The sequence below is a fragment of the Sebastes umbrosus genome, chromosome 4, assembly GCF_015220745.1.
Source record: "Sebastes umbrosus isolate fSebUmb1 chromosome 4, fSebUmb1.pri, whole genome shotgun sequence".
Lineage (NCBI taxonomy): Eukaryota > Metazoa > Chordata > Actinopteri > Perciformes > Sebastidae > Sebastes > Sebastes umbrosus.
This window is the reverse complement of record NC_051272.1, coordinates 19645699-19670127: the sequence shown is the minus strand read 5'-3', so window position 1 is coordinate 19670127 and position 24429 is coordinate 19645699. Positions and strand designations below refer to the sequence as shown.

The following is a 24429-nucleotide window of genomic DNA, read 5'->3' as shown; positions in this document are numbered from 1 at the left end:
ACAAGAGGGTGGAGCTAAGTACAACCGAACGCTGAATAAGACATATTTAGGTGACCAAATCAGTTATAATTAACTTTCATGTACTGAAAACACACTGTGAAAGGGTTAAAACAAGGACAACTCCCAGACCGGATAACACTGTGGTAGTGTCAGTCACAAGGTAACCACGCTCTAAAGCATACCCTGCTTTATGGTCTATTTGATTCTAAATGGGACCGTAATTTACTAAAACAACATCATGCTGAATAGAAGAAGACTTGAAACTAACAATGTTTACTGAGGTAATAAATCAAGTGAGAAGTATTGTCATTTTCTGATAGACCTCTATACAGTCAGACTTCTTTTTGCAACCAGATGAGTTGCCTCCTGCTGGATATTAGAAAGAATGCAGGTTTAAGGCACTTCCGCATTGGCCACAGTTTTCAGACCCTGGACTTGCCCGCTGGGTACAATCCGAGTCACAGTACATCAAGGAGAAGCCTTCGAGCATCTTGTAAAATGTTGTTTTTGGTGGGAAACTTAAATAAATCCAGTTGTTGTTGTAATGGTGATGTTTTCACAACAATATAAATTAGATAATAGAGAGGGAATTATGACCTGTTTAACTTCCTAACAAAAAACAGTATGCAAACGGTAATAGAGAAGTGGATGTTGGAGTACATGGGTTTTATTGTTTTACTTTTGTTTTTAAACGTGGTATTGAATAATTGGTATCGAGAATCTTGGAATTTTACTGGTATTCGTATTGACTACTAAATTTCTGGTATTGTGACATCCCTACTTTACACAGTCACACAGGCTCACAGTAGGAGTCAAATATATTTCCATGTCCTGGAGTAGAGAGTAATAATTACAATAATCTGCCTCCATTGCCGTTCTTTTTCCAATTGTGGAATCTGCAGGAGACATCACTAACCGTGATGATCATGTAAGCAAAAATACAAAATGCATATAAATACCATAAAATGTCCTACAGACAGCCCACCCACTCACACATGGCGTTATGCGGTGTCCTGTGTCGCTCTACACTGTTTGCAAGCCAACAACAGTGTCAGAGTAATTTTACATATTGTACCTCAGTTTAAGAGGGACAAAAGCATGATGATAGAAAACCACATGATGGACTTGATTGTTGTATTCCTGCTTATACTTTTTAGTTTTCTACTGCCATATCACCATATTACTGTACTCTTACGTTATTGCCTAAAAAAATCTGAATTCAAAGTTTGATTATATCTTTAAGTCCTGGAGCCAGAGTTTCTAAGTACAATTTTAGGTGTGGCTTGTTGATTTAATCAATTTGTCATTTGGCAACATTATTTCTTGGATTTGAAATTAAATTAATATAAAATCTTTTATATTTTTCAATTCAGATCATACAGTTTTACCAATCCACACACAATGAACACACAAAAGGAATGTGTTTTTAATTCAGTTTTGCTTGCGCAGTAGCAGTGCTGCTTTTGAGAAATTGTGAAAGTTGTTGATTTGAGCTTGTTTACATTTGCTCTAAAGACTTTATCTTGTCTGTAAGCTTTTAGAAAGAGTTGTATAATGCAGTGGGTATTTTCCTCTAGTGCTAACAAACACTACCAACATGAAAATAAACCCTTTATGGTTCCTAAATACAGTAATCCTTTATCAGGCCTAAATACATACAGTATGGATCTCGTATTCAGCTTAAACAGATGCTTTAAAAGCCCAGACAATGATCACTTTTAACCCAGAAATTGTTACCAATTGCAGAGAAAGATTTGAATATGACCCAGTTTTAGGAGATTTGCTTGCGTTCTGCTGACGTCACGGTCTAAAACGCTGGAGGCCTGACAACTTCAGCATGAAGGGAAGATGTCTGTTAAAATTGTAGGAACCCTGTGCAGAATGCAGAGTTGTGGGAACATGCTGTTTGAAGTCTTAAGCCTCCTCGACCTCAACAGCATACTAAATTCAAAGTTACTGATTTCAATGAACTCTGAACTTTAATATTTTCCAAAATCCTTCGGTTCAAATATCTTGAATGTCCTGTTAAAGGATCAGTGATGGAGAATAGTTAGGCTGCTACATCATATGTAATCTGATTCTACACCAGTCACTCATCATGATTAGCCAAATATTTTATATAGGTCATTGAAATATCAACTGATCTACCAGCAACAGCAGCCCAGTAACATGCTGTAATAAAACTCATTTTCTAATTAATGCTCACAAGCCATTAACCAGGTTGTTTTATTTTATTACAATGTGGAGATTATCCATGTTTACACACCTAAACTAATAACCTTCCTTTTATGGACTATTTAATAAGAACAGACTATTCAGTCTCCGAGGAGCTTGCAGAGTTTTGTTGTAATTATTGTGGCCCACAATGGCCGAGTTGCAGCTGGCTCTCCAAAATAAGCCACAGAGCTTGTTGGTATGATTTATAGCCTTTGGGGCCAACGCTGCCTTAGCAGACTAGTTCTTGGAAAAGAAAGTTCTCCCAGCAGTTACAAGAAGGAAGAAGGATTGTTGAAACTGAAGTTTTATTTGACTTTGGCTTCTTCAAATTGGATGTGAATGGATTCATTATAATGCAACATTGTGATTGGTAAAAACTAGCAAGCAGTGTTTCAGCAGGGATGCACATACCATCAGCGCAGATATTGACCTTATAAGGGTGTATTGGCCATGACGTGACCGGTCCACAGTAGATACAGATTCTTTGTCAATGTCATTATAAAAATTCAGTGTTTCAACAATCAGTTCCATCTACGCAGTCATGGCGGGCTGCCACAGCAATGGCTGGCCTTATGTTACCTTACATAAAGTGATTCCAATGAGTACAGATTTGTACATTTGGGTAAAACTGGTATCAGATTGGTACTCTACTGTCTGCAGATACCCTGAGAGTTGTGGTATCAGAATCGGTAACAGGAGGGATAAAAATAGATCGGTGCATTCCTATCTTCCAGTTTGACTGTGTTTTGTGTAAAACTTGTGAACTCTTGTAAATATTGTAAGGATTGGCAATATGTTAGTTAATTCTGGCAATCACAAGAATGTGAATTCCTGGGAGGACTAACTGCTGTCCTTAAAAGACACATTTTTACAAGTTTGTTTACAGGTCTTGGGGAGTACAGCTGCATATGTGGAAAAAAGTTGTTAAAAGGCTTTTGTGTCTCAAGAGGGAGCTGCGTGAAATCTGATAAATCAGCGTCTGTTGGTGCTGAAGACTGTTGTGGAAGTCTAAAAATGAAAAATAAATCTGGAGGCGTGAAGTTAGAAAGAAGTGATGTTACCGGACCTCTGTAGCCCGCTACTCATCTCTGCTTGAGGCTAGCGGCTCGAGGCTACATTAGTCACTACTAGCATCACACACCCGAATCACCCATCAAACTGTGAGCGGTCGAGTTGCATTGTGGGTAATGTAGACACCAGGCGTTGCCGAGGCAAAGGAATGTGTGGAATAAAAAAGACGACATCTTTGCTTCTGCTGCATCCATTTTGATACTTTTGTCCATCCCAAGTCTGACATTGACTACGTTTACATGTACACCAATATGCCACTATTATTACAAATATGACAATATTTTGAATTTGATGCGGGTCATGTAAACAGCATATTCTCTTTGGATATTCTGAATTAGGCTGAAATATGCCGATATTATTCGAGTTTTAGAAGCATTCTTTGGACAGGTATACAGCGCATTCAGAATATGCGTCTCAATTGCGTTTTTTATGGCAGTTTGCGACACGTGTTTTACGGTCAGCTCTGAGCGTTGTACACCAACAAACCATCCAACAGTTTGCAGAATTGCATGGCCAAAATAAAAGCCCACATTTCTGTTCAGAAGGAGAAACACACCTACCTTTTAAACATTATAAAAGACTTAGATATCAACAGGTTTTTTGGATATGCGCAAATATTGCAAAGCTGACCTTTTCAAGAAGGTGGTTGAAGGAATAAAAGAGGGAGGCTGTGTTCGCACGGTTGAACAAGTCATCAGAGTACTCACAGCTGCATGTAAACGGAAATATTAGTGGAATATTCATTTTCATGAGCCATGTACGTTAGTAGTAATGTTTGTCTAATATGTCTTTTTCGGAATAAGGGCAAAAAACTGAATATTATGTGCATGTAAACATAGTCCTCGTTATAGAAATACAATACTAAATTGGCGGAGTACTCTTTTAAATGCTTAAATTGCATCTGCTAAGTAGCCATGTTAGAGTTGCCTGGCCTGAACCATGGTGCACAATTATAGTGATTGTATTGATTCTCCACTGCTCATAAAAACATAAAAAATCTCACACATTGCTGTTGTCATTTTCTTTGTTTGCCTCGATGCCATTCTGTCTACCAGAGAAAGAAATCAAACTTGTCGACTCCAGTAATGGTAGTCTGCTCAATGAAATATAAGATGGTTTCCTGTCCTTGTAGAATATGTTAGTGGTTGATGGATTTTACGGTGTGTTCTTGTCCTTGTACATTGAATCCTCCCATTTCTGAATTCCCCTGAGGCAGCAATTAGCCCTCAGTCTGTCAGCGGCTAATGGCTTTCTAATTGAGTCTCCACAGGTAGTGTACCTGTTGTGGGGGTTAAATGGAAACAATGTGGGCAGGACACAGATCTCAACCATGCTGTTTTTTTTTTTTCTTCTTCTATTTGTCATTTCACAGTGACCAGCAGGAAGCAATGTCCTCAGTCTATAAGCGTCATCCTTTGTCTCGATCTGGTTCTCACCCCACTGCTTCCCATCCAGCATGCTGTTGTGCCATGCTGTTCAACTCTGACATCTATTTGATTCTATTTGTCTGCAAAAAGCGTCACAAATGCATCAACACACCAAATACACACCTGCTTTGTACAATGTCTAGAGTGGCACAATCCAGCAGTTAGTAATCACATTTTGGCTTCAGGGTTTTCTGCTATGCCCTTTTCACTAACAATACATAGGTTTGTAAAGCACATAGTGTAGAAATGATGGATTTTGATTAAAAACTCACGTGCATGTGACACTTTTCTGGACTGTTAATTGACATAGAACAAAAAGAAAATTAAATTTACGCTATCAAGTTTGCCAATTTTCTGCGTGTATGGGTACATTTTATGTTGCATAGTGCTTTAAATCTCTCTCTGCTGTTGCACCACCACACATCTTCCCCTCATTTTTCTTAAAGCCTCTCATTCCTCCACACCACACATTTCTCTACAGCCCTGCATTTTGTCTAGCCTCTTACCAACTTCAATCTTCTTTCCAATATCCCTCTCCTAAGGTCCATTTTACCCTTTCCATTATCATTCCCTCACAGGGCTCTCTTTTTTGGATCCCACTTGTCATCTCCAAGTCCATCTCTATGTGCCGTTTTAAAAGCCTTTCTTTTTTCTGACTAGACTGAAGGATACCATCACCAATATCACCTGCTATTTTCCTAATGATTCTCATATTTTTGTTGTGTAATCTTAGCTAAAACATTCGCTTGGTAATGTCCCGACCATGTTCACTTAAGGCAAAGTCGCATTGCCGCAAACGACCTAAAATAAAAGTATCATATCTCGTCTCGTCGCTCCCCTTTATTCAAATTGGCAGCTCTCTGTATTGATCAGAGTGGGGAGTGCATTAGTGCCTAAACATGGACTCTCGCTCTCAGGCTGGTAAAGCAATAAAGGAGCTATTGATCACGCTGCTCATCTGACAGCTGCCTATTTTGTATGTGTACGTGTAGCTTGTAGTTGAGCGGCATGAGGTGACGCGTTGCTTCAATAATGTCTTCAACAGCTGGTGCACGGCATTGCTTACTGTGCTGAAATTTAATTATGTATTCATGGTTTCTTTACAAATTAATTCCGTTGGGTAGCAGAGTGGTATAGCGCACGGGTGTGGAGTCCATCCTTCAACCAAGCTGTGGTGTAAGCCGTTATGACAGAAAGTGTCCCAGCCACAGGGATGTTGTTGTGCACATGATCTTGTCCTTTGACCTTTTTGAGGAGAGGACAAGCTCAAAAACAGGGTCGATAGAGTTCCCAAAACCACCCTGTGTAATTGTTTGTACCATTTACTATAATCAATATCAGAGTTATTGTGTGTGTATGTGTGTGAACCAGCCAAAGTGAAGAATATGAGAATTCCTCTGTATGACAGACAAAAGGGACGTTTTGATCATAGACCGTATATAAGAAGTGGATGTAGTCACTGTGATGTCACTCAGTAGTTTGTGGACTGCTATTTTGAAGCCTCGAGTTCAGCATTTTGTCCGTCGCCATCTTGGTTATTGGCCATTGCTATCTTTGGTTTTGGCCGTCGGCATCTTGGTTTTTGGCCGAAATCTTCTTGGTTTTTGGCTGTCGCAATCTTGTTTTTTTGCAACCAGAAGTGACGCGACAGGGTGGAGCTAAGTACAACCGATTAAGACCTTTTTAGGCGACCAAAATGTTACAATTAACTTTCATGAAATGAAAACACACTATGAAAGGGTTAAAGTTGTAAGACGAATACACGGACAACTCCCAGACTGGACAACGCCATGATAGTGACCTGCCAATCACAAAGTAGCCCCGCTCTAAAGCCTACCCTGCTTTATGGTCTGTTTGACTCTAAATGGGACCATAATTTACTAAATGAACATCATGCTGTATTGAAGAAGACTTGAAACTAGCGACTGAGATCATAAACTCATGTTTACAGTGTTTACTGAGGGAGGTAATAAATCAAGTGAGAAGTAGGGTCATTTTCTCATAGACTTCTATACAATTAGACTTCTTTTTGCAACCAGAGGAGTCGCCCCCTGCTGGCTATTAGAGAGAATACAAATTGGCTTCACTTTTCTGACCTCGGAGGTTGCCCACTGGCTGCAACAGTAGTCTGAATAAGATAAAGAACTATAGAGCACAGCGAAGAAAGGATCCACATTTGATCGGCTTTATTTTAGCTGATTCGGATCCTTTAAAATATTCCCATATCGGCCCAGATAACGACCCTTCTTATTGGGTCGAACAGCTCTGGTTATTTATGCCACACATTACTTTTCACATTTGTCCTCATTGCCTATTATTACAAATTATTCCAAATTATTCGGTACAAATGTCTTGGGATAGGACAAAGTATTATTCAGGTTCAATTACAGTCCTGTCCTGAGTGTTTGCGTCAGTGTTGTACACAGTGTCCTCGTGGTGTCACTTAATCACAGGGTTAACCCAGCTAATTGCCCACTCTCTTGTCTGGCACAGGGCTATCTGCCTCCCTCTGTAACATCTATTAATTATGAATAAAATGAGATACCATAATGTCATTGCTCATATTCACACCACTATCCTTCTATCCTTTGGGCTGCTGGCACCTTTTTTTTACAATGTTTGAAACCAACCTGCGTCCCTCTATGAAGAAAACGCTTTGAATATCTGAAACACCGCCATTTCCTGCACAGGTCTTTGACCATTAAGTGCACCTCATAATTTTGTTTTATTTTGAAGTGGTTTTTGAAATTGAATTCACAGATACAACTGTGTGCTTCTGTATCTCTTTCCCACTCATTTTGCTCAGAGAAGTGGAGCAAAAAATGGGAGTGCATTGTGTTGTATTTGTGTGTGAGTGTATTTGTGTGTGTCTGTGTGGGGGCGTACGTACTCGTGCATGTTTGGAGTGGGTGTTGTTTAGGAGATATGTGAGATTATGTGCATGTGAATTATGCAGTATTTTCTGTTGTGGTTCATTCAGGGACGCTGAGTTTATTTGGTGGACGATCTGATTACATTGATTTGAGAACCTCATGCTTCATAGGTCAAATGACATTTAAATTTTTACAATCTGAGTTTAACAGGCGTCTTTAATTATGTTGCACATGATGGAAGGGTGTGTGTGTGTGTGTGTGTGTGTGTGTGTGTGTGAGTGAGAGTGAGAGACAGAAACAGGAAGGCAGAGAGGTGGCTGAGTGTGTGTGTGTGTGTGTTTGGAGGGAGGTGAGAGCAAAGGAGGAGGGATGTTGCGAATCCATGATTAATGCAGCATTGCCCTTGTATGTTTCAGAGAGGAGAGAGGACGGAGGTGAGCCTTACGGCATTAGCATTCTGCCTGCGCTCCTGGAGGAGTCTGCTTTGCCCCTGTACAGATGCTCCACTGCCTTTCAGATTACTGAATAGACACTTCACAGACACTTCAGTCTAGATGCACACCAACCAGCTGTTTTCCAAAACTGTTGTAGGTCCACTACATACTTGTGAATCCACTTTATGCATTAATGGAGCAGTTAGTTTTGGCATGCATGTCCATCCGATCTCCAGCTGTGTCGTAGCTCTCCTTTTAAAACTGACGTTCTGTTTGCCACCTGTGTCATTTAAAGGTGCAGGAGAAGTTCAACAGCATTGCCTTCAAGTGGCAAGGTTGTACAAGGGCCTGATTTTGAGCTGGCTTCCAAACTCATCACGTATTTAAATCCTCGCTATGCTGCGCTGCCAGAAGCCTCTAGGATGTTATTTGGAGTAGTGACAGCAGTTACTGTAGGGTTACTGGTATGCAGAGCAAGACGCTCCAGCACATTAAGGAGCTGCTGGCCTGACGGTGCAAATTTTGACATTTCTAGTACTGTGCTGCATTATAATTTAAAATATGAGCCTAAGAGCAAACTCACAAACTAAACTTTTATTCCGTGCCTCTCTGAGCGGTACCAACTCTATGTTCACACTGTAGACGAAGGTGTCCCAATTTATATTATATCACCCTCATATGTGACACAGATCTGAATGCGAGCAACAACAACCTGAGAGCAGTATTTTTTTTGGAGTTTGAATTGGGACCGGTTTTGTTATAACCTCAATACAGAGGCAATTCATCTACTTAAAACTATTTAGATTTACTGAAGGAGTTTCCCACATTTTGAACGATTATTCAGCATAACTCAATTTATACAAATATTTAAAGCAAATGTGTGATCCTTCTGTTTTTGTATTCAGAAGCCTATTAAGGAAATTGCTTTTGTTACTTGTAAAAAAATATTTTCTGTGGTTTCTAATTGACATATTCTTAACGTGACTACTGAACAATTTCCAGAGCATACAGTAGTGTATAGTTGAGTCTAGTATAGTTTCTTACTTTTCAGACAGTGGGCAACCTCTGAAAAGTGAAACCAATTCTTCCTAATAGCCAGCAGTGGGCGACTTCTCTGGTTGTTAAAAACAAGTCTGATTGTATAGATACTTCTCGATACTTCTATACTTCTCACTTGATTTATTACCTCAGTAAACATTATAAACATGATTTTATGGTCTCAGTCGCTAGTTTCAAGTCTTCTTCAATACAGCATGATGTTCATTCAGTAAATTATGGTCGCATTTAGAGTCAAATAGACCATAAAGCAGGATATGCTTTAGGGCGTGGCTACCTTGTGATTGACAGGTCACTACCACGGCGTTGTCGGCTCTGGGAGTTTTTCCGTGTTTTTGTTGTAGAACTTTAACCCTTTCACTGTCTATTTTCAGTTCATGAAAGTAAATTGTAACATTTGGTCACCTAAAAATGTTTTATTCAGTGTTCGGTTGTACTTAGCTCCACCTTCTCGCGTCGGCGACGGCCATAAACCAAGATGGCAACGGCCAAAATGCCAAACTCGAGGCTTCAAAACGACAGTCCCCAAACAAATGGGTGACGTCACCGTGACTACGTCCACTTCTTATATACAGTCTATGCTTTCAGGCAATGATTTGTTTACATCTAGTATATTATGAAAATATCAAAAGCAAGTTATCTTTAATCGTTAATTTTTATTTAGTTAAGCAACAACTGGCTGCTGATTACCTTCGACTGACTAAATGAATACATGTGCTGGTGAGAGGCTGCATCTCAAATCTCAGAAATGAGAGTGGGCTGCTGATCGGCAACACATTCATAAGTTACGTCATTGGAGAATCAAAACCAAAAGACACACAATAAGCAGATAAGCACATTATGAATAAAACAATTTGACAGCTCATTGCATTGAATTGGAATTGAAAATGAATCATTAAGTCAGTACCTCTAAATAGATGAAACTTATTTACTAAATGACACCAGAAGCTAATTCATACTTCGGACAATGCTTATAGTTTGAAAGAGTGTGATTCACCAATAAGAAGCTGGCCAGAAAGATAAGTGTAGGTATGAAAATGGATTTAATGTCTTATGTTATAGTGGCTCGGTTCTAGCTCACAGAGTGTGAGCATCTCCCAGAAGAATCATTTGTGTCAAAGGAAGGGATTGCTGTTGTGTGCTGGCAGCGGCGGAGCTGTTTAAGCATGCCTTTTTTATCCATGGAGCTGAGATGATCACAGCTGCCATAGTAGCAATCGATTCGGGCGTTTGTCCTCCAGTGCTTGTTGTCCTCCTCCTGTTCCTCCTCCACTGGGCTAAGGAAATGTTTTCACACACAGCTTGTTACGGTAGTTATTTCTGCTCCCGCCTCAGGTCACATATCGAGCTGAACCTGGCAGTAATAACTTTTCTCTTGTGTCTCAGACAGGTACTGCTGATTGTCTCAGGCTTACTTCTGTGCTACAGGGTGTTTTTGGCACATTACAACAGCTATCATTTATAAATGATAATCAATATAGTAGTTATTTTATGTATGCTTATATAGTTTGGAATAATTGGGTACCATCATCTTATTAAAATCAAAGAATAAAGACATTTCCCTCACAAATTAGTGATATTTTCTTTTTAATCTATAAGGGACATGTAATGTTTTATACTTCTGGTGAATGTAATCAAATCATCTTATTTCCATATATGTATTTTGTATATACAGTTCCCTTTGTTAACACCTTATTTTGAAAACCGGACATAGTCATACGTGTATACTTCCGCTAACTTCACCAAATCCGTCTCTAGCTCCCTCCGTCAGCTCCGTTCTCTTTATACATCCATGGTCAGCTCCATCGGGGCCGTTTGAATGCATTTAACATAAATGTCAGTATATGGGTGCTCTACAGTTGTAATGTCGGTCGATTTGACCAATAAGGTGCGAGTGACGGCTGGCTTGACCGCACGTTACCGCAATACGATAACGTTTCCTGTTCATGACAGAGTTAGCATGCAGCTTTAGCCGTGATGTCTAGCTCTGCTTTTCCTGGTAATGTGTGAAACCCAAAGTGTTTCCATACTTTACTGTATGTTAAGTGTTTACCACTTTGGATTTAACATGTGACAGTGCAGGTCATATCCACACGGACCCTCCGCCGTTTTCCAGTTTCTCGTTTCGACTCGCTGCAGTTTGTTTTGGTTGACGGATACCGAACGGATATGACGTCACATTACTACAACAATAAAAGCAGTAACTTCCTTCTACCTCCACAAAGACTCAAATTTAAGCAAATATATCAATTCTGGCAATAAAAAAACAATTTCAAAATTGCAATACATAGGTGAATACAATTTTTTTTTTTTTTCCCACCCCTATCTTATAGTAGTATAATAGTCTTGATTGATTAATCAGCTAGTCGATATCATTAGTTAACCTTACTCACACACCAATTAGAAGGTCACCATTGTAGAGTTTTTTCTTTATATGCTGTGAAATCAATAAAGCTAAACTTTTTTTAAAAATCAGCCACTTCTATGACTGTTAAAATGATGTTGAAATAAAATCAGTATGCCCTATATCATGTATTCCTTGTATAGTGATTCAGCATAGTTATTTATGCAGGAGTCTTGTGTTCAGCCACATGTAAATCAGTTCCTGCATTCAGTTATCAACCCACATCATCCATATTTATCCAGCATATTTTATATCTGCATAATGATGTGAGTGGTGTCTGTATTGTGAGATTTATGAACATTGTTAGACAAAACAATGCACCAGCTTCCTTGATATATAACCATATGTTAAGCTAGTAATTTTCACAACTTACCATAAATTATCATATTTTTATCTGAAGCTTTGCAGCAGCATAATTATTTGAATTAATTTCTTTAAGAAACGTTTGGACATTTTGGAAAAAAAATAGGAGTTAATAGATAATCCAGATATGCATACATTAAATGCTGAACACATATAATTTGCTGTTACTCATTCAGATTCACCGAACCTAAAGACAATGACAATTCATCAAAAATAGGTGCTGAAGTTTCAAATCACATTATTTATTGTGCAGTGAGGAAAATATACAAGTTTCAAAATGTAAGTAAAATGTATCTGTGATGAAATGTTTGAAGTGTCTTCAAAAGTTTTTTGTTTTTTTTCATGAAAAACCAGGCCATCCGTTTGTGCCTGTTCATGTGTTGGACTGCCTGTCTGAGCAAAGAGTATCGGCTTCTTTTGCACACAGGCCGAGTATTTTTGTTGCCCTCTGCTTCAGTGCTCCGTGGAAATGGATGACAGCGTCTATATAAACAACACGGTGGATTTATGCACCGCAGACTCTAGAAGAACTCTTTTTTTCTTTTTTTGCACTGCATTGACTTGTGCTAAAAATAACTTTTCTGCAGGATCTTTACCACTGAGGCTCTTTGATTACAACATCCATTACCTTTGATTTCCATTTCCCTTAGTTTTGAAAATGTCATAATTAATTCTGCTTTTATCTTAGCTAAATAAAAATAGAGCTGTCAAAGTTAAAGGTACAATAATAGACTGATACAAAAATAATCCCTCTCAATCATCACTTATGCCCTACTAGAAATGTGTGGCGGTGTCTGTTTCTGTAGAGACCCTGCAGCCCTCTGCCTGTATATTCTCTTTTCATCTTATTTTGCATTACTCAGGACGCTGCTGGGCGTCTGCAAACAGCCTTTAGGCCCAACGTGAGGGTGTAAACCCTGGCCAAAAACAGCGTGCAGGGTGTTCAGCCCGTTCAGGTGGTCAAAATCACCGCTTTGTCACGCCCCTCAGCTTCTGATACCAAGGCATAAGCATTATACATCGATGGGCACAAGTCCCCCTTTAGATGCTTTGCGGCCGTATTTGACGGATGAGAACGGGTTTGTTACATCGCTGTGAGTTCCCCTGTTCCTCTGTCTCTCCTCTGCTGTGTACAGTGGCTGTTGTTTGCTGCTATCAGTGTGCATGTGTCAGTTTGACCGAGGCACACACACCAGGCAGAGAGGACAGCCTGCCTTTCGGCTGCATTCATTCAAAATCCGGCAACTCAGCATCTTCCCGCAGAAAATAACATTTTATTTTTCTGATTCACTGCTTTGTTCTCACTAGCGTCTTTCTCTCTCTCTCTCCTATCACTCTATAGCTTGCTCGACCACCGCTGCTCCCTCAATGAGCCGAGGAGGAGGGGCTAACTTTGATTGTGGTGTGTTTACAAACAGCAATCGACAACTGTTACATATTATACCTTTAACGCAATAATTAATAACGCCTTAACACATATTCGTTTTGACGGCACTAATGTCTTTAATGCATTAACGCAACTTTTTAAGTTGTAGCAGGTTCAGTTTTAAAGCTAGAGCGAAGATCATGTGAAACTAGAAAACCTAAGGAATCTATTGTTGCGAAAGAGGCTAAATAACGCTCCAAACTTGTGTAAAATTTTAGCGAGGAAAACCTGGCAAGGCCACTTTCAAAGGGATCCCTTGACCTCTGACCTCAAGATATGTGAATGAAAATGGGTTCTATGGGTACCCATGAGTCTCCTCTTTACAGATATGTCCACTTTATGAAAATCACATGCAGTTTGGGGCAAGTCATAGTCAAGTCACCACACTGACACACTGACAGCTGTTGTTGCCTGTTGGGCTGCAATTTGCCATGTTATGATTTGAGCATATTTTTAAGCTAAATGCAGTACCTGTGAGGGTTTCTGGACAATATTTGTCATCGCTTTATGTTGTTAATTTATTTCCATTAACAAATATATACATACATTTGCATAAAGCAGCATATTTGCCCACTTCCATGTTGATAAGAGTATTAAATACTTGACAAATCTCCCTTTAAGGTACATTTTGAACGGATAAAAATGTGTGAGTACTTTGCGATTAATCGTGATTACACATTTTAATTGATCGACAGCGCTAGAAAAAAATTAAGCTCTCAAAAGAAGCCATTATATGTATTTGAGGGGAAAAGCAGGCCTCCTCAGGGCATCACTTATAGGAAATATAAGTGGGAGCTTGTCTTGATGTAGAGTGTTAGTGTTAGTGGAGTTAAATACACAAGTAGAAATGTTTGATTGATGCTTTTGTAGGTTTAATTGCGTTACCTGTGGTGTAGAAGTCAGGTCTACCACCTGTCTTTGGTACATGACATGTTACTCTTTAGATAGCGTTTCCATTTCATTCCCTCCCTTGTAGGCTCTATAGTGAGGGTTAGTGTTCACTGACTTCCTCCCTGTCACCTTCACACACAGGACTATTACTTGTTCTGCACACCTGCGCTCCTTTATTTATCCAGCTGTATTTTACTGCAGTGAGAGAAATTCTCTGCAGAGTCTTTTGGCCTGAATTAGCAACATTTGTTGTAATTAAGCCTGTGCAAAAGCTGCCACGATGATTTATCTTTTAAAAAATGTACATGCATTAATCAAAGAGGCAATGATCTCAGTGCCACCGAGAGTCATTTCATCTCATCACGCATAGTAACAGCTAAAGCCAGATGGATGCTGACATTTTCAGGCTGATACAGATAACGAGGTTTGGGAGTTAAACAATCTGATAATGATATATCGGCAGATTTAGTTTATTTCTTTTTATTTTTAATAAACTCATAACATAAATAAAGATTTTCAATAAGGTCCCCTTAACTGATCTTTTTTAGTCACTTGGAGGCAAACAACAACGGTCCAGCTGATTAAACGGACAGGCAAATAAAAGGTAAAAGTTCCCGCCTCACTTCTTGAATGTGGAAAGAAGTTGAAGCAACCAAAGGATCCAGGCAGGCACAGAATGGAGGTATATTACTGTACATGTATTGTATGAAACTTCTGCATCCACACTTCCCATTCAACAGCTGAAACAGTGCTTTTTGCACACTCAAAAAAACGTACACATGAAGCTATTCCTACGAGTACAAAGACTGTTTAGTGATTACATGTTTGTATGGGATGGTGGATCATTTTGTGCTTAAAGAATAAATGACCAAAAGAACTAGTGTTGTGGCATGATGTGGCATTTTGTCAGAATCTGTCAGTTGATGTTGGCCATGACCGAAGCCATGCTTGGGTTATCACTCTTTGCTCCCGCTTCTTGGACTGTAAATGATTTTCTCTCCTGTCAAAGTGTAAAATGATTGTATGTTACAAATGCAAAATTCATTATCACTGTGCGTCAGGACCGAGCACATAAAATGATGATGATAGTGCTCCATCCATCTTGCACAGATCCTGTGCTGAGCTGCAGCTTCACGTGTGGATATAAAAACACCGCAATAAGCTTTGTTTAAGTTGTCTGCTGAGCTGTTTACGCTCAGCTCATTAATGTACTTTTTCTTCTGTTGCCAATTGGTGTCTCCACTTCAGGGTGTTACACTGCACCTCCTGGTTATCTGATTAACCCCAGCAATTTCTGCATCTCTGTGAACGCTGTCTGAACTCTGTTCTTCTAATCAGGGCTATGCGTGTACTTAATGACATCTGTATTTCTTTGGGCTCAGGGCTGTAAAACTGCCATCTATAGTAATGTAAATACATTACAGTCCCCAATCCTCCCAGTGAGATTTAATTTCTCCAGGATTCACAGTGTGCGAGTCCTGTAGGACCCAGATCTACTCGGAGGCAGCCTCTCCATGCCTTATTTTTCATGGGGCAAACGGTGTATTACGGTCCTCCTACTGTGCCCCAGGTTTGAGGCTGTTGTTGTCATTAATTCTGGGCTTAGTGTAGTGTTGCTGCAACCCATTACAAACCCACACCTCCATCTTGGCTCAGTGGTGATGCATTGCTTCACACTTCCTCATTAATAACCCCCGCTGCATATAGCGTGGTGGGGGAAGAGACGCTGAAAGTGGGCCACAACACGGTGAAGACTGCAGTTGCTGGTCTACATAGGCACAGGGAAGCAAAAGCAATTGATGGCACAACATTAGAGGCAGAGTTAGACCACCTGCATAGGCTAATAATTGTGATAATCCAATAGTTGGGCTAAAACAACATCCATCCTACAGTAGCTATTTCTACTGATGCTGAGAAATGGTTTGTTAGTATATAACGACTGCATGTCGGGTTATGAGGTATGGCTCTACATTAACCTTTTAGGAGATAAAACTGGTGCAAAAGAGATTGAGAGTCTGTTGTATAAAACTTATATGGACTTTTCAGGAGCAGAATAGTGGGTAACGATTGTTGGGGGGACTGTGTGGAGTCCTGTTGTTGAGAACCCAGTGTTGTTATCCCGTTTGCTTTCCCAAGTTTGGGTGGGTTTTTTTTTTGATTGTTAAAAAAAACATTAATTTCCCAAGAAACATATATTTAAGTAGATCTAGGTTAGTGTCGAGTTAGTCTAATTTCCAATTGTGAGCAAAACCTAAAGAATCAGTGTTGAAACCTTGAATTACTCTTGAAGGAACAGTGTGTAACATTTCAGGGGATCTATCAGCAGAAATGGAATATAATATTCATAACTATGTTTTAAATAGTGTTTAATCACCTGGAACTAAGAATCGTTGTGTTTTTGTTAGAATGAGCCCTTCGTATCTACATAGGGAGCAAGTCCTCTTCACGGAGTACGCCATGCTGCTCAGCCATGTTTCTACAGTAGCCCAGAACTGTTGAACACTGTTTTGATGTTACCTGAAGGCCACCGTAGTTCACACACAACACGCTTGTGAAACTGGGGTAAGTGTAAAACCGTGTTACCGCCAGCCGCTGTCTGACTCCCGTTGCTCATAGTGTTATTATGGTAAGGATGGCCTCTGAGTAAGGCAAACAGTGTTACCACGGTTTTGGAAAGGGAGGAGTGAGTGGAAGGGTACTCAGTTGGTTGCAATCTGCAACCACACCACTAGATGCCATCACATCCTACACACTGCACTTTTAATTAGGAGGTTAGTAATAAAGTTGGTGACATTGGAGCGACAATTCACATGTAATTTCTGAGTGATAGACCCATACCTTACTATAAGACTATAGCAATACTGCAATTCAAAAATAGTTCTGTCAGAGACACATTATAGCTAGGGCTGTCAACGTTATCGCAAAATATTTTTAACGCCACGAATTTCTTTAATGCATCAAGACTGTTACCATGTCATACTAGCTTGTCATGTAGGAGGTTAAATTACGCTTGGAACTTGCGCTAAATTTTAGCGAGGAAAAACTGGCATTGGCCATTTTCAAAGGGGTCCCTTAACTTCTGGCCTCAAGATATGTGAATGAAAATGGGTTCTATGGGTACCCACAAGTCTCCCCTTTACAGACATGCCCACTTTATGATAATCACAAGCAGTTCGGGGCAAGTCATAGTCAAGTCAGCACACTGACACACTGACAGCTGTTGTTGCCTGTTGGGCTGCAGTTTGCCATGTTATGATTTGAGCATATTTTGTATGCTAAATGCAATACCTGTGAGAGTTTCTGGACAATATTTGTCATTGTTTTTGTGTTTTGATATCCAATAATAAATGTATACATACATTTGCATAAAGCATAAAGCAGCATATTTGTCCACTCCCATGTTGAGTATTTAATATTTGACAAATCTTCCTTTAAGGTACATTTTGAACAGATAAAAAATGTGCGATTAATTGCGATTAATGATGGACAATCATGTGATTAACCGCGATTAAATATTTGAATCGATTGACAGCCCTAACTATAGCTTTTATTGCTTAAATGATTGGTTTATTTGGCAAAGAAGGCTCTGATCCCAACTCTCCCCAACACCTGCAGTAAAAGCTGTTGCCTTGATATTGGGTGGCATTTCCCTTAAATTTTTAAAGACCTTTTTTTAACGCCTCTAGGAGCAGCTCTTCATGACCTCAACAGCTGCCAGTATCTCTGCTCTAACATTCACATTGTGTTAGAAAAAGGAAAAGTGATGATGTGTGTTCATGGACCATTTCACTCTGCCAGATCACGGAGCTTTGAAATGTTCCAGTTCATGTTACTGGTTTCTGTAACATGTCACTTGAATGTTTTTAACAAGCTGTTGAAATGTTTCTGGTGTTTTTCAAGAGGAAGTGTGATGCTTTACCAGAAAGTCCTCTCTGGACAGTTGCTGAACAGTGTTTTTACTGTAGACCATTAAAATATTTTATTTTATGTGTGTTGCAGTGTGAAAGCAATTCATTATTTTCCCTTGACTTTTGTATACTGGTGCTTTGCTGCAATGTCTTGTTAGCAGTAGAGGCTCGATCACAGGTCATGTCATCGTGTCTGCTGGTTGCTAAGTTTTGCTATTTTTAGGCCGCTGCTTCTACAAAACTGCACGTGCAGTTATTTGCATTTGTGTCGTGATTAATTTCATGTAGTGGCTGCGCTGATTTTCCTTTTGATTGTTGTTGGCACATACAGAACGATGCTTTATGCTGTTGATATATAATTATGATATTCTTCATATCATAATTAGATCTAAACAGCTGAGCTTGGTCGTTTCCAAGATGCAGAGCCTAGACGCCAAATATCCAAACTGTTATGTAGTGTTATAATACGTAAATCCAGCTCTGTTGTTCTGCTTTACTCACACATGACATATTCTACTCACGGCGGCATCCAGAGCAGTCAGAAAGTATTAGGACAGCGATATGTTTCATCTGCAATCTACCGTTCAAACTAAAAGGCTAAATCACATCCTGCAGTCTAAAACCTTGTCTGCTGCAAAATATTCAGTCCGAATCACAAATTTTGTCCTCGGCACTGATTTTCAATACTGTTTAAATTTGCGATGAATAAATAGTGCACCCCGCACATGCCATAATCGGTTACACTCCCACATATCAATGATGAAATGAGATTTTGAAGATGTAAGTCTTTTGTGGTGGACAAAGGAGGTCTGTGTAGTTTTGTCTACACATAGTTTCTTAGGTTTTTGAGGCCTTGCGCATATGATGAAGATAACAGGATGAACTGCAGCGAGTACAGCTGCTTATAGGAAAAAATAAACCATTCAATTTTCCTTCACATCCCAGTTGTTTTTGGATGGTAATCTCTCCGCCGTATTATTGTGTTCCACTTTCTTTTCCCATTATCTTTATCTCGGCCTGGATCACTTGGGAAGGCTTACCTGTTTCAGCTCACTCTGTATTCGCTCAAATGCAGTCCTGTCAGTAATTCTAAATGAAGCTGAGAGTTTTCTTTGTGCTAATCACGAGCATGTGTCACTTGCCACCAGGGTGACTGGGAACCTCCATGGCACGGCAATTTGGCACACCACAGCCCCCAGAATTAACAGAGTGTTGAGTGGCAGTGCCAGTACTCGGTGGCTTCATCACTCAGAGGCTTCCTCATTAATTCAAATTATTGCGACAAAGCCAGCTTTTTGACTCTCAACAGTATATCAGCTGGTATGCAACAGATTTTCATCATATTAGCTATCAGATTCCTAAATGCATTTGACAGACTGTGTAATTGACTGTTAGCCAAGCCCATTAGTTATCATTGCTACATCTGTCAAGCTTTTAATTTTTATACGACACATATGCAGTTTACAATAACAGTCCATACAAACAGTGGCAGATTTACCTGTCGAAATGCTTAGTAAATATTCAATCAATGGGTCCTTGATTTCAGACGTAGGCAGACAGAAGCAGGCTTCTCATTTCACCGGCTGACTTTTTTTTCAGCGGACTTCTTTTAAAACAGTAATCCTGTTAATAAGGTCCTAAATAGGAGTGTAAGAAAATATTGACACACTTGAGTTTGCAGCATTATGTTTTGTGATACTGTATTGATTCTCAAAAACACTATTGATTTTTAATTAATAGTTTACAAGCAAAGATTTGTGGCAGACAGTGGCTAAGATTGCACAAAAAGTAGTGAAAAAAAAAGGTAAACTAAAGTTGCAAGATGCAAATGTGCTTCGCACTTTCGCTCCCGTAGAATGGAACTGAACGGGAGGCGAATATAAATTGGCTTGCTTATTTATTATTTACAGTATTGACAGCATTTACTTGTACTTTTAGTTTCAATACTTAGTTACATTTAATATCAGGAAATTACTTTTGATACTAAAATACAGTAAATATCAGACACTTTAAGACTTTTACTAAAGTAATAATCTAATAGGTGACTTTAATTTCTACTTACGTCATTTCCTGGTTAGAAAGCTGTACTTTTGCTCAAGTGTGGCTTTCAGGTACTTCATCCACCACTGATTGAGTAGTACTTACAGTATGTGTTAATAGAGAAGAAAGTAGACGGAAATATCATTCTTTCCAGCTGGTCATGGTGGTAATCATAGAATGTCCTTAAATGCCTGTTTTTTTCATGCACTTTTGGATGTGTTACAGTTTGAGAGGCTCTTTAATCTGATGAGGAACTTGCAGCTCGACATTAAAGCTCCTGAAAACAGGGAGTGACGAATTTGTGAGATTTTTACTTATGAGATTTAAACAGTTTGGATTTAAATTTAGTACTTGCGGAGATGGAAATACACTTTTTGCCTTCCTTTTACCTCTAGCTTTTAAATATTAAACTCTCTGAGGATACTGCATCAGTTGTCTATAAAGATTAACTTCTGAAGTACAGACATCTGGGGAGATTTCCCTCAGCAATTCCAATGAGAGCTGTTTGCTTTTTGACTCTGCCCGTACACAGCAAATGCTTTACTGCCTTAAACTGGAGAGTTTCTGAAGTGCCACCACTTAACAGCTGATAGCTAGATCATCACCTATTGTAAGTGTGAAAGTCCAGACATGCCGCTCCATCTGTTGTGAGGAAACGGTGCTTATCAGCTTGTGTCAGGGTTCTTTTTGCCGCTTTAGCCGGCCAAAAAGCCATGTGTTCAAAGATGAACCGTCAAGCTGGAAGGATGAATGTGCCTGTATGAGGTGAGAGGAGGTCAGAGTATTGTGTGTGCCTTTCAAATATAGCAGCGATATCATCATCCCAAAAAGAACCTGACCACTTGAAATCTATTTTCTTCAGGCCAAACCCAGTTGCTCTAGAAATAACAGTGGGCCTGTTTGTTTGGGAGTGATAATAGCAGAATCAGATAACAAGCAAGGGCGCCGATACAGTCTCCTCGTTCCCGTCTTCCTCATCCCCAGAGTGCAACTGTCGTCTGTGGCCGATGCTCGGTTTCTTAGTTTAGAAGATCTGGTTTCCCCAAGTGTAGGCTCTGCTGGTGTGTCATCTTTCATCCTCCCTCTGCACAGCTCTGAACTGGACAACCTTTAAGAGAAGTGATGGTAGGGGAGAGGTAATCAGATTTGACCTCTGCCCTTATGTTAAGTGGGTACAACTGTGTGTAGTTTTCTCAGTGGACCGCCATGAGTAACAGCAGCCTTGTATTTAACGAAGACAAATTCTATCTATCCAGCCAGATAGCCTTTAGAGGTTACAGATTACTGATTGAGGTCACAGACAGTTACTTCTGATACAACTGATACAACTACTACTAATAATTATTAGGGCTGTCAATCGATTCAAATATTTAATCTTGATTAATCGCATGATTGTCCATAGTTAATCGCGATTAATTACAAATCACACATTTTTTTATCTGTTCAAAATGTACCTTAAAGGGAGATTTGTCAAGTATTTAATACTCTTGTCAACATGGTAGTGGGCACATACGCTGCTTTATGCAAATGTATGTATATATTTGTTATTGGAAATCAATTAACAACACAAAACAATGACAAATATTATCCAGAAACCCTCACAGGTACTGCATTTAGCATAAAAAATATGCTCAAATCATAACATGGCAAACTGCAGCCCAACAGGCAACAACAGCTGTCAGTGTGTCAGTGTGCTGACTTGACTATGACTTGCCCCAAACTGCATGTGATTATCATAAAGTGGGCATGTCTGTAAAGGGGAGACTCGTGGGTACCCATAGAACCCATTTACATTCACATATCTTGAGGTCAGAGGTCAAGGGACCTCTTTGAAAATGGGACAGTTTTTCCCTGCCAAAATTTTGTGCAAGTTTGGAGCGTTATTTAACCTCATTCGGGACAAGCTAGTATGTTTGGTACCAATGGATTCCTTAGGTTTTCTAGTTTCATATGATACCAGTATCTTCTTTCTAGCTTTAAAACTGAGCCCGCTACAACCCCCAAAAGATTGATTGTGTTAATGCGTTAAAGAAATTAGTGGTGTTAAAATGAAATTGCATTAACACATTATTATGGCGTTAACTTTGACAGCCCTAGTAACATTATACCATAAAGAATAATGCACTGTAACAATTGTCTTACACAGGCCTGGTACAATGAGGGGAGAGCTGTGGACTACACAGCTTTACTTCAAATGGGCCTGAGAGTGAAATAAATATATAAATCTCCGAATCAATTTCCTTCAGAAGTGTGTGTCACACAGTTCATCACGCTCCATCTCTGACCTCAGAAATTGAAGTGAGTGAGCCACTTACAAATGTGACAAGTGTGTAAGGCCTGTCTTTTTACATTTCCTCTTCTGAAGTAACTCTATTATACTGGGCGGGATCAGTTGTCGGTCTGTGAACATGTATTTACTGCGTATTCATATTTCTCCATATTTGTAGCTGCACAGCGAGGTCTGAGACAGGCGTGTCAAACATACAGCCCGAGGGCCAGAACTGGCCCGCCAAGGAGTCCAATCCGGCCCACTGGATGAAGTCACTAATTCAGATTTTTCAATAAAATGCAGTGCTCTTCCTATTTGTCTACTGTCAGGCTGTCCTAATAAGAGTAGCAGGGTCTATACTGGATACACTATTAAAGATCCCACGTGTTTGTGTACAGGCTGCATGACACAACACTGTAAAGCGTAGGCTGCTGTTCATGCAGGAGCTGCAGGTGGAAAATGTCTTTGTCAAAAGGAGAGAAGTGAACACAGTGTCTAGTTTTCCAAGATAAAATGGACCAATTAATTCATTGATTTAGATATTTTCCATATACATTTTGTTTTCCTATGGTCCAGTGTTAAAAAAGTTAAGCTAAATCACAATAAATCTTAATACTGAATTGCAATACTTGTAGAATCACAATACGTATCAAGTATCGGCACCCAAGTATCATGATAGTATCGAATCGGGAGATAGGTGTATCGTCCTAGCCCTAGCAGTGTCTGTCTGGCAGTGATTTTATCAGAGATGTGGAAATCTTCTTCTTTGAGCCTGTAGCCCCTGAAAACCTGATCCTACTTTTTTTTCCTGTGCAGCTGGCAGTTGCTTTGTCTGCATTTTGCCACGCAGCTTTAGGTCACTTCAAGGAGTCAGGTCGATTCCCCTTTTATCCTGGCTGTTGTAATGACACCAGAGCTCGCAACTATCTTTGATGAACTTGCAGTTTGTCTGAATAGTGACTGATTTGAGTCTGAAGTCAAATAGCAGTGATAGTAGACTATAGGCTGAATAGATAAGTGGATCACAGCGCATCTGGTCTGAAACAACAACGTATCAACGCGGCAGCAGAGTGATAATTAATTACATGTAGTGGTAAATAGTGCTACGATTGTAGCTGATGTTATGGAATTAACTGGAATGTAATCTTTACCACTATATTAGATTGTAAAGGTCTTTAGGAGAATACTATATCCTGCATGTCGAACACAACCACCCAGAAAAGTTGGATGATAGTACAACTAGCAACCTCTAAATTGTCTCTGGCAAATCCTGCAGAGACTTCATGTCAAACCGTTTCTCTGGCAGAAGCAGATCTCTTGGTATTTCCCTCACACTTTCACATTTTCCTTATGTACGGAAAAAAAAAACTGGGCTAGTCTCCCGGCACACGGCGCTCCAGAAATACCTGCAGGTGATAACTAGCTGAGGCTTTGTAGCAGGTGTCCTGTCACCTCCGTCATTATGTATGCATCATACCTGTGGGTGGAGGTGGTAATTAACTGTTGCTTTGTCATTTTTAGAACGTTGCCATGACAGCTCTCTCTGTGCTCGCTCTTTCTTCTCACCTTTATTTTCTCAATAACCGTCACCTACTTCCAGTGTCTCTTTCTGTTCCTTTTCCCCTGTGTTATTACATTTGTTTCTCTTTCTAATGTCTTTATTTAATATTTTTAGCGTGTAGTGTTTCAGTCACATATAGTAGAAAGGCAGTCAACATGTAATCCTCTAACCTTACATGCCTGGTATGTGTGTGTATTTGGGTTTGGGGTGTTCCTGACGGGCTGACGGAGCCATCCATCATGATCAGATCAGGTCACAGAGTCTGCCCGGTGGGCTGTGGCCTGCAGGTAGCAGCAGCTGCAACACGGTGTCTCAGCCGTCATCCATCTACAGAACGTCAGCGTGACGAGCGCCGTCCACTTCAGTCGGCTGCAGATCACAGGACGTCGCTGCAAACAAAACAACTGGTCCTCTTGTGCTCTAAGCCTGCAAATAAAAACAAATGTGTTGCCTGATTGAGGCTGATATCCAGATCTGTGGCTGATGATT

General features: G+C 39.8%; 1 long non-coding RNA gene across 1 annotated transcript in view; it reads left to right on the top strand.

Moving 5' to 3' along the window:
* The window catches only part of LOC119487248, a 57863-nt gene extending 48711 nt beyond the window's left edge, over positions 1–9152 (top strand). Inside the window, exon 3 of the long non-coding RNA XR_005206671.1 lies at positions 8005–9152. This is a non-coding gene — a long non-coding RNA (uncharacterized LOC119487248). The remainder of the gene's footprint in view (positions 1–8004) is intronic.
* The last annotated feature ends 15277 nt before the right edge of the window (positions 9153–24429 follow it).